The sequence below is a fragment of the Penaeus vannamei genome, chromosome 27 (genome assembly GCF_042767895.1).
Source record: "Penaeus vannamei isolate JL-2024 chromosome 27, ASM4276789v1, whole genome shotgun sequence".
Lineage (NCBI taxonomy): Eukaryota > Metazoa > Arthropoda > Malacostraca > Decapoda > Penaeidae > Penaeus > Penaeus vannamei.
This window is the reverse complement of record NC_091575.1, coordinates 34,597,217-34,608,504: the sequence shown is the minus strand read 5'-3', so window position 1 is coordinate 34,608,504 and position 11,288 is coordinate 34,597,217. Positions and strand designations below refer to the sequence as shown.

The following is an 11,288-nucleotide window of genomic DNA, read 5'->3' as shown; positions in this document are numbered from 1 at the left end:
ATTTCCCTGATACTTGGCATGCCTTTCTCAGCTGTCGGCCCCGATACCGTAGATGCGGTTCGTTTGCAAAGGAAATAATAAACGAAGGAAACGCGACGATAGCTTCCAGAAAATCAACAACATAGTTTTAACCCGAAAAATCGGCCGTAAGCGCCATTTCTAATTTAACCTAAAATTCATTATTCAAAACCCATATCAACGTAACTACAGGAATCGCAGTAATAAAAGCAGTAACGAAGTACAATATTAGAATTTTAAAATATGTGTGGGATTAAATTGATACATATTAATTTTGTGTCATTGCGTGAGCCATCATTTTGCTGAGCTGATTCCACCCCGTAACTGGTTTCCAGTATTTCCGGTCCAGTTCTTTAAACCCTTCACCATCTTCGTGAAACTAAATATCTCGGGAGACTCACAGCCCATGCAACAAATTAACAGCTAATTACACGGAAGTAACTACGAGAACGTAGGAAAAGCCCCCGTTTGGTGTCCTGCGCAGGCGTGGTGAGACAAACAAGGCGACAGCGTCTTCACAGGAGACGAAACCACTCTCAGTTAGGTTGGCTTAGGCTCGTACTTATTACCCGGAAGTAAAGTTTGCGTTTTAACAGGAGACGAAACCACTCTCAGTTAGGTTGGCTTAGGCTCGTACTTATTCCCCGGGAGTAAAGTTTGCGTTTTAACAGGAGACGAAACCACTTAGGTTGGCTTAGGCTTGTACTTATTACCCGGAAGTAAAGTTTGCGTTTTAACAGGAGACGAAACCACTTAGGTTGGCTTAGGCTCGTACTTATTACCCGGAAGTAAAGTTTGTAAGCGCATATTCTGGCAGGCATTTTTCACTGAAAGTTCTGACACGACATCATAATATCACCTTTCTCTGCTTCATCCCCTTCGCCTCCCCTTCGCCTCCCTTCGCCTCCCCTTCGCCTCCCTTCGCCTCCCCTTGGCCTCCCTTCGCCTCCCTTCGCCTCCCCTTCGCCCCCCTTCGCCTCCCCTTCGCTTCCCTTCGCCTCCCCTTCGCCTCCCCGTTGCCTGCCCTTCACCTCCCCTTCGCCTCCCTTCCCTCCCCTTCGCGTCCCTCTCTGCCCTCCCTTGTCTCCTCCCTTCCCTTTATCGCCCCTTGTGCGCCCTTTTGATTAACTCAATCCACGGTTTATATCTTGGGTATCGCTAGTTCCCCTTTCCTCGGCCCCTCTTCTCTCTCTCTCTCTCTCTCTCTCTCTCTCTCTCTCTCTCTCTCTCTCTCTCTCTCTCTCTCTCTCTCTCTCTCTCTCTCTCTCTCTCTCTCCCTCTCTCCCTCTCTCCCTCTCCTTTCTCTTTCTCTCTCTCTCTCTTCCTCCTCTCTGTCCCCCTCCACTCTCTCTCTCTCTTTCTTTCCCCCCTCCCCCCCCCTTTCTCTCTCTCTCTCTCTCTCTCTCGCCCCTCCCCCCTCCCCCCCCCCCCTCTCTCTCTCTCTCTCTCTCTCTCTCTCTCTCTCTCTCTCTCTCTCTCTCTCTCTCTCTCTCTCTCCTTTCTCTCTCTCTCTCCCTCCTCTTTCTCTCTCTCCCCCTCCTCTCTCGCTGATATTCCCATCACGGAATGGTTAACAGAGTGAATCATACTGCAATTCCAACTTGTAAACTAACTGTAAAGTCAGCCATTTTTATTTTATGCAATGATAGCAGCCATTATTAAGCTGAACATTAGCCTTCAGTGCACGGAGACCATTCTCTGCGAGCCTCTGGCTACAGAACACAAAATACCAATGTAATATTCTATTCACTCGGGGCTCTTGAAAAATAATCTTAAAATACTTAGAAGCAAAATGGTTTTAATACAGATAACATGGCTCGTTTGCTCTTTCTTTCTTTCTCTCTTTCTCTCTTTCTCTCTTTCTCTCTTTCTCTCTCTCTCTTTCTCTCTCTCTCACTTTCTCTCCTTCTCTCTCTCTCTCTCTCTCTCTCTCTCTCTCTCTCTCTCTCTCTCTCTCTCTCTCTCTCTCTCTCTCTCTCTCTCTCTCTCTCTCGAAGTTTGCGGAATAAAATCAGATGGAACGGAAAAACTCAAGATGTACTTTATATTGCCTTATACATCCTGTGGAATGACAATTGTGATCTTTTTACATTGAAATGATACGGTAACAGGTTTCGCCCTTATCAAAAGCTTTAAATGTTATGCTTGTATTGTTAATATCATTAAACGTTATACCTAGCGCGTTCCTTATCAATAGGAATATTTTTTAAATTGAATAATGAGGTATTTTTATCTACATTTTGGTTGTATTGTCTTTTGATCATCATAAATACGTCAGTGTCAACGATATTAAACAACTTGGTTAGCTGATCAATTCATCGATATTCAATACACTATTGTAAGATTTGAACTCTTCTATTAAGGATAATTTGTAATATTAAGGCTGTAACAAGTCTTAAAAACGGAACTTTTTCTATCGCAGGTCTTAAAACGTCTTAAATTTTCCTTTGTCAACATTGAACCTTCATCTTTGCAAAGTAATAGCAATAATATAAATAATAGTAAATGAAATAAATAAATAATCATTCGGTGAGCAATCTATCCAAAGGCCTGTGTAAAAATCATGGGCGAAAATTCTATTTCTTGGCCACTGACGCGACAAGAAAGCCTACACATTATGGGGTAGTGTGTATTTAGCAACCAGTGGCTCCAGGTCTTAAAAAGCGACTGGGATGAGTTTTAAAAAGCCTTACAAAGGTCTTAAACTATCAGTTTATACCTGCAAGAACCCTGATGCACGTATGGATGCATGTAAGCAACACTTGTAGTGATCATAACAATTTTAAAACAAGAATAACAGCAATAATGTACACCGAATAACACTACAGTAATATCAGTGTTATTGATGAGCACAAAAAGCTGCACTAATTATAAATCATTTGCAAGAAAACAACAACACTTGGACACAGAAGTGAAGGAAATTATGACAAATAGTATCAATTCAATTCTCCTTAAAATGCCTAATGTAAGAAAAGCATTCGTGGTTTAAGTGTAGTATGCTCGCCTCGTACGCGAGAGACCCGGGTTCGAGTCCCGGCTGGTGTGAAATTGGATCTGTTTTGTACACTGATTAATGAATAGTGTTCATTCGTTCATTATTATTATGCGCATCGTCACTAAAACAAATCTATTTATTTTTTCTTATGTTCAACGTTGCAAAAGAAATACTCTGGGACACTGAACTTTGTTATAATTAACAGTTGATTAAGTCTATTGTTCACTTTTTATCATTATAAATGTTATCGTTAAGTTGGAATGATTATTGCTTTCAAGCTTCGTATTATTATGGTTACTTCAATTATAATCGGTAATCTGAATAAGGGCACATGAATGAATTGTACATGATTGCTATAAAAGCTGGAGGAATAGACAGTCTTCCACAAACCAGCTTGGATGGATGGAGACAAGGAGGAATGGCTGTGCGGATGTACAGTGTTCGGGCGTATCCTTAAAAGGTCTTAAAATGTCTTGAATATATGGTTTTAGAGAAATTTAAGGCCTTAACAAGTCTTAATAACGAAGCTTTTTCTCTCGCAGGTCTTAAAACATCTTAAATTCGCCAAAGGCATATCTTTGTTCGCCAGTGGCTCCAGGTCTTAAAAAGCGATTGGAACGAGTTTTAAAACACTTACAAAAGTCTCAAACTCAATCATACATTCAAGAACCCTGATGTATGTATGGATGCATGTAATCAACTCTGGTAGTGATAATAACAATAAAAAAAGAGTAACAGCAACAATGTACACCGAATAACATTACAATAATATCAATGTTATTGATAAGCACCAAAAACTCCAATGATTAGAGTGTAATTGCAAGAGAACAAAACATGGACAAATAAAAGTAAAGCAAATTATGACTAATAGTATCAATTCAATTCTTTTAAATCTCTGTTGTAAGAAAAGCACTAGTGGTTCAAGTGTAGAGTGCTCGCCTCCCACGCGAGAGACCCGGGTTCGAGTCCCGGCTGGTGTAATATGCTTTTAGTTTTGTACGCCTATTCATGAATAGTGTGTTCACTCGTTCATGATCATTAGGCGCATCGTCACTAAAACAGATTTTTTTCTTATTCCATTATTGCAAAAGAAATACACTATCACAGCTTTGTCATAATAAACATTAGATTAAAAGTCTACTGATCACTTTTATTATCAATGTTATCAGTAAGTTAGAACAAAGATTCATTTCAAGCTTCGTATAATTATTATTTCAATTATTATCGGTAATATGAATAAGGACAATTAATTGTACGTGATTCCTATAAAAGCTGGAGGTGTAGACAATCTTCCACAAACTAGCTTAAATAACACATACATATCAAGCATCTAATGACTGAAAAATACGAAACGAAAATCGGTTCTCATGACTTATTGGTCAGTTATCTTCAGTGTTGCAGATCTCGAGGTAACCCCACCGTAGCTATTTTAAGGTTAGGTTAAAATGTAGACAGTTTTTCCTCGTAAGAAAGTTACAAATTAAATGTTGATGTGAAGATAGTGGTTTGTATATTTCTGATAATTTTTATGGCATTGATATGGCAGCATGATGCGTATAAGCCTTAAATCTTAAACCTTCAGAGCTGGAACAACCTAAAATCTCTAGGAATTTTAAGGATTACGGGAAACCCTGTGTGTGAAATTGTATTTACATAAACTTAATAAAAGCTTCGATTGATATAGTTGAGGTTAAACAAGTTCCTTGTAACACAAATAATCACACGACAGTTACAATAATGGCGCTTATGATATCTCCACAAAATATACGTAATGGAATAACCATTCTATAGAAATCTATTTCTAATTTCTTGAAAAATCTATTTTGAGTATTATTGTAAACCACACAACTATGTAATTACGAATATAGTGCAGCATTTTTGCTTTCTTTTTTACTGTTTCTGTAATGTTTTTCAGGCGTAAAGTGCAAATAAAATGTAAGCAATGTTTACTATGTAAACTCTAAATAGAAATAATAACACTGGATGTTATAAAACATAAGAGCAAAAACAATAACTAACAATGAATAACAATAATATTATTGATAAGCACCAAAACCATAATAAACCTTAAACTGTATGTGCAAGAGAACAACAAAATGTGGACAAATAGAAGTGAACGAAATTATTTATAGTATCAATTCACTGCATAAAATGTCCAACATGTACATAAAACATCAGTGGTTCTAGTGTAGAATGCTCGCCTCGTACGTGAGAGACCCGGGTTCGAGTCCCGGCTGGTGGGACGCCGGTAAGATTTTTTACAGTGCTTTATGAATAGTATGCTCCACTCGCCTATTACTTAAGGCGCATATTCGCTAAAATTGAAATTTATTTATTTATTCTTATGGCTATTGTTGCAAAACGAATACTGGACGAATACTGAACACTTAACTTAATGATAAAGTCTAGCAATCATTTTTATTATCAACATTATCGATAAATTAGAATAATGATTGGTTTCAAGCTTCGTATTATTGTTATTATTATTCTTATTATCTTATTAATGACATAATGAATGACTTGTACATGATTCTTATAAATATGGAGGTGTAAACCAACTTGATTAACACACACACACATCAAACATCTAATGACTGAAAAATACGGAACGAAACACGGTTCTCGTGACTTATTGGTCAGTTATCTTCAGTGTTGCAGATCTCGAGGTAACCCCAACGTAGCTATTTGAAGGCTAGGTTTAAAAACAGACTGGTTTGCCTCGAAAGCAAGTCACAACAGATAGTCTTCTATATTTCTGATAATTTTTATGGTATTGATATAAGTATGATGCGTATAACCTTAACCTTTCAGAGCTGGGATTTCGTTAAAATCATCGACATTCAGTACACTTTTGTTGGATTGGATCACTTCTGCTAAGGATAATTCATTTGTAAGTGTAATTTACTGCACATAATAACCGAACACAAATAACTCGTCTTGCAGCCATCACCTAAAATTACTTTTTCTGTAAATCCTTTGTTTTGTTTCTGCTGCACCAGTCCCGGCTGGTGTGATTTAGCTAAGGTTTTGTACGCTGATTTATGAATAGTACGCTCCACTCGCCTATTACTTGAGGCGCATATTCACTAAATTGAAATTTGTTTATTTTTTTCTTATATCTATTGTTGCAAAACGAACACTGTACGAATACTGCACACTTAACTTCGTGATTATTAACAAATGATGAAGTTTAGCAATCAATTTTTATTATCAACATTATTGATAAATTAGAATAATAATTGGTTTAAACCTTTGTATTATTGTTATTATTGTTTTTATTATCGACACTGAATAATGACATAATGAATGACTCGCAATCACCACCTATATTACTCTTTCTGTAACTCTTTTGTTTTGTTTCTGCTGCACTATCATTTCCATCGTAATTATCATTGTTCACAACATCATACCATCGTGTAGGCCAAAGAAAGGAGCAACGGATATCATTATAAAATCATTCTCCATTTTATCTCGATGAATTGAGAATTGTCGCCCGTTTTCTATATAATTATTGTCATACTGATAATTGTTCAAATGGAGTTGAATATGGAGGGAAGAAGATTGAATGGAAGGTGATTGGATCGATGGAGACAGGGAGGAAGGGCTGTGTGTGTGTAGTGTTCGGGCGCATCCTTAAAAAATTCTTAAAATGACTTAAATATATGTTGTTTTGAAACGGATTTTTTTTTCTGTCGCAGGTAAAAAATCTTATATTTCTCCACGACATCTTTGTTGGCAAAAATCATTTGCTGATTAACCTGACCGTTTACTTATGGGGCCATGTGAAAAAAAAAAAAAAAAAATCAAATAAAAATCTGCGTGCGATCTATCCGAAAGGCTGTGTAAAATTGTGAGGGTGAATTTTTTTATCTTGGTCACTGACGCGACGAGAAGGCCTACACAATATGGGTTAGTGTGTATTTAGCGACCAGTGGCTCCAGGTCTGAAAAAGCAATTGGGATGATACTAACAATTTTAAACCAAGAGTAACAACAATCATGTACACCGAATAACATTACAGTAATATCAATGTTATTGATAAGCACCAAAAAATCCAATTGCTAGAGACTGTAATTTCAAGAAAACAACAAAACAGACAAATAAAAGTGAAGCAAATTATGACATAGTACCAATTCAATTCTCTTTTAAATGCCCATTACAAGAAATCCACTAGTGGTTCAAGTGTAGAATGCTCGCCTCGTACGCGAGAGACCCGGGTTCGAGTCCCGGCTGGTGGGAAAGTCTCTTTATTTTGTACGCTGATTTATGAATAGTGTTCACTCGTTCATGATCATTAGGCGCATCATCACTAAATCTGAATTTTTTTTATTTTTTATTATTCCGTTGTTGCAAAAGAAATACTCTAGCAAACTTTGTTATAATCAACAGTTGATTAAGTCATTTTTTCACTTTTATTATTATCAACGTTATCGGTAAGTTAGAATAATATTAGAATAATTTGTTTCAAGCTTCATATTATTATCATTTCAATTATTATCGGTAATCTGAATAACTTATCAATGAACTGTACATGATATCTATAACAGCTCCAGGTATAGACAATCTTCCACAAACTAGCTTAAATAACACACACACATACATATTAAGCATCTAATGACTGAAAAATACAAACGAAAAACAGTTCTCATGACTTACTGGTCAGTTATCTTCAGTGTTGCAGATCTCGAGGTAACCCCACCGTAGCTATTTTAAGGTTAGGTTAAAATGTTGATCGCTTTGCCTCGAAAGGAAGTCACAAATGAAAGTTTGATGTGAAGATAGTGGTTTGTGTAAATCTGATAATTTTTATGACGTTGTTATAAGTATGATGTGTTTAACCTTTAAACCTTTACCCTTCAGAGCTGAGATTACCTTAAATTCATCGACATTTAATACTCTCTTGTAGCTTAGGAAAACTTCTGTTTAGGATAATGCATTTGTAAGTGAAGTGTGATTTATTGCATAGAATGAATGTAGCACAAATAACTCAAGTCTTGCAACCATCACCTTTATTACTCTTTTGATGAAAGCTGCTGTACCTCTTTTGTTTCTGTTGCACTATCATTTCCATCGTAATTATCATCGTTCACTAAATTATACCATCATGTAGGCCAAAGAAAGCAGCAACGGATATTATTGTTAAGCCCGAACGACCACAGGATAGCACCTAACCTCAGCAGCCGTTAAAGGTCCGAGTGTGCACGTGGGGGCGAGCACTCCTTGTCCCCTTGTCTAAGGTACTGTCAGGTCGAAACAAACGCTGGTCAGTTCACCAAGGGGTTTATTAATTCTCGGGAAATAAGGCACATCGAACACGGGGCGAAAATCACAGTCTCAGGCGGGGAAACGAGAGGAGGGGTCGCGAGCACGTCTTCCTCAGGCGAGTCCCGGGCGCTCTCTGCTGGACCATCGTAATTATCATTGTCCACTACATCATACCATCGTGTAGGCCAAAGAAAGGAGCAACGGATATCATTATAAAATCATTCTCCATTTTACTACGATGAATTGAGAATTGTCGCCCGTTTTCTATATAATTATTGTCACACTGATAATTGTTCAAATGGAGTTGAATATGGATGGAAGAAGATTGAATGGAAGGTGATTGGATCGATGGAGACAGAGAGGAAGGGCTGTGTGTATGTAGTGCGCCTTAAAAAGTCTTAAAATGATTTAAATATGTTTTTTTTTTGGAAATTTCAGGCCTTAACAAGTCTTAAAGCGGAGCTTTTTTCTGTCGCAGGTCTTAAAACACCTTAAATATGTCCAGGACATATATTTTTGTTGGCAAAAATCATTTGCAGATTAACCTGACCGTTTACTTATGGAGCCTTGTGGAAAAAAAGAAAAAAATAAATAAATAAAATAAAAATCAGCGTGCGATCTATCCAAAAGGCTGTGTAAAATTGTCAGGGTGAATTTTTATCTTGGTCACTGACGCGACGAGAAGGCCTACACAATATGGGTTAGTGTGTATTTAGCGACCAGTGGCTCCAGGTCTGAAAAAGCAATTGGGATGATAATAATTTTAAAACGAGTAACAGCAATCATGTACACCGAATAACATTGCAGTAATATGTTTTATTGATAAGCACCGAAAACTCCAGTGATTAGAGACTGTAATTGCAATTATGACTAAAAGTATCAATTGAACTATCTTTAAAATTCCTTTAGTAAGAAAAGCACTAGTAGTTCACGTGTAGAATGCTCGCCTCGTACGTGAGAGACCCGGGTTCGAGTCCCGGCTGGTGTGACAATTAACAACTTTTTGTACGCTGATTTATAAATAGTGTGTTCACTCGTTCATGATCATTAGGCGTATCGTCACTAAAACTGAAATTTATTTATATTTTATTATTCGTTGTTACAAAAGAAATACTTCAGCACATTGTTATAATCAACAGTTGATTAACAGTCAATTTTTCAATTTCATTATTATCAACGTTATCGGTAAGTTAGAATAATGATTTGTTTCAAGCTTCGTATTATTATTATTTCAATTATTATCGGTAATCTGAATAAGAACTTACTATCAATGAACTGTACATGATTGCTATAAAACCTGGAGGTATAGACAATCTTCCACAAACTAGCTTGGATGGATGGAGACAAGGAGGAAGGGCTGTGCGGATGTACAGTGTTCGGGCGTATCTTTAAAAGGTCTTAAAATGTCTTAAATATATGGTTTTGGGGAAATTTAATGCATTAAGGTCATAATAACGGAGCTTTTTCTGTCTCGGGTCTTAAAACATCTTACATTTGCCAAAGGTATATCTTTATTCGCCAGTGACTCCAGGTTTTAAAAAGCGATTGGGATGAGTTTTAAAAAGACTTACAAAGGTCAAACTCAATCATACCTTCAAGAACCCTGATGTATGTATGGATGCATGTAATCAACACTGGTAGTGAGAATAACAATTATATATAAAAAAAGAGTAACAGCAATAATGTACACCGGATTACATTACAATAATATCAATGTTATTGATAAGCACCAAAAACTCCACTGATTAAAGTGTAATTGCAAGAGAACAACAAAACATAGACAAATAAAAGTGAAGCAAATTATGACTAATAGTATCAATTCAATTCTTTTAAATCCCAATAGTAAGAAAAGTACTAGTGGTTCAAGTGTAGAGTGCTCGCCTCCCATGCGAGAGACCCGGGTTCGAGTCCCGGCTTGTATGAGATTCTTTGGTTTTGTACGCCTATTTATGAATAATGTGTTCACTCATTCATGATCATTAGGCACATCGTCACTAAAACGGATTTTTTTTCTTATTCCATTGTTGGAAAAGAAATACATTATCAGACTTATCTTTGTCATAATAAACATTAGATTAAAAGTCTAGTGATCACTTTTATTATCAATGTTATCAGTAAGTTAGAACAAAGATTCATTTCAAGCTTCGTATAATTATTGTTTCAATTATTATCGGTAATATGAATAAGGACAATTAATTGTACGTGATTGATATACAAGCTGGAGGTGTAGACAGTCTTTCACAAACCAGCTTAAATAACACACACACACATACATATCAAGCATCTAATGACTGAAAAATACGAAACGAAAAACGGTTCTCATGACTTAAAATGTTGATCTCTTTGCCTTGAAAGGAAGTCACAAATGAAAGTTTGATGTCAAGATAGTGGTCTGTATATTTCTGATAATTTTTATGACGTTATAAGTATGATGCGTTTAACCCTTAAACCTTAACCCTTCAGAGCTTATGAATAGTGTGTTCGCTCGGTCATGATCCTTCGGCGCATCGTCACTAAAACTGAAATTTATTCTTTTTTTCTTATTCCATTGTTGCAAAACAAATACTCAACCCATAATCAACATTAGATTAAAGTCTAGTAACCACTTTTTAGTATTAATGTTATCGGTAAGCTAGAACAATGATTGATTTCAAGTTTCGTATTATTATTATTTCAATTATTATCGGTAATATGAGTAAGGACTTATTATGAATGAATCTATGATTGCTATAAAAGCTGGAGGTGTAGACAGTCTTCCACAAACCGATTTAAATAACACATACATATCGAGCATCTAATGACTGAAAAATAAGAAATTCTCATGACTTATTGGTCAGTTATCTTCAGTGTTGCAGATCTCGAGGTAACCCCACCGTAGCTATTTTAAGGTTAGGTTAACATGTTGATCGCTTTGCCTCGAAAGGAAGTCACAAATGAAAGGTTGATGTCAAGATGGTGGTTTGTATATTTCTAATATTCTTTATGACGTTAAAAGAATGATGCGTTTAAC

General features: G+C 36.5%; 2 non-coding genes across 2 annotated transcripts; both read left to right on the top strand.

Annotated features, from left to right (window-relative positions):
• Positions 1-3,922: 3,922 nt before the first annotated feature.
• On the top strand, positions 3,923-3,993 carry TRNAG-CCC (transfer RNA glycine (anticodon CCC)). Its single transcript has one exon. It is a non-coding gene; the product is annotated as a tRNA-Gly (tRNA).
• Positions 3,994-7,180: 3,187 nt separating this feature from the next.
• TRNAT-CGU (transfer RNA threonine (anticodon CGU)) lies at positions 7,181-7,251 on the top strand. The gene has a single exon. It is a non-coding gene; the product is annotated as a tRNA-Thr (tRNA).
• Positions 7,252-11,288: the final 4,037 nt, after the last annotated feature.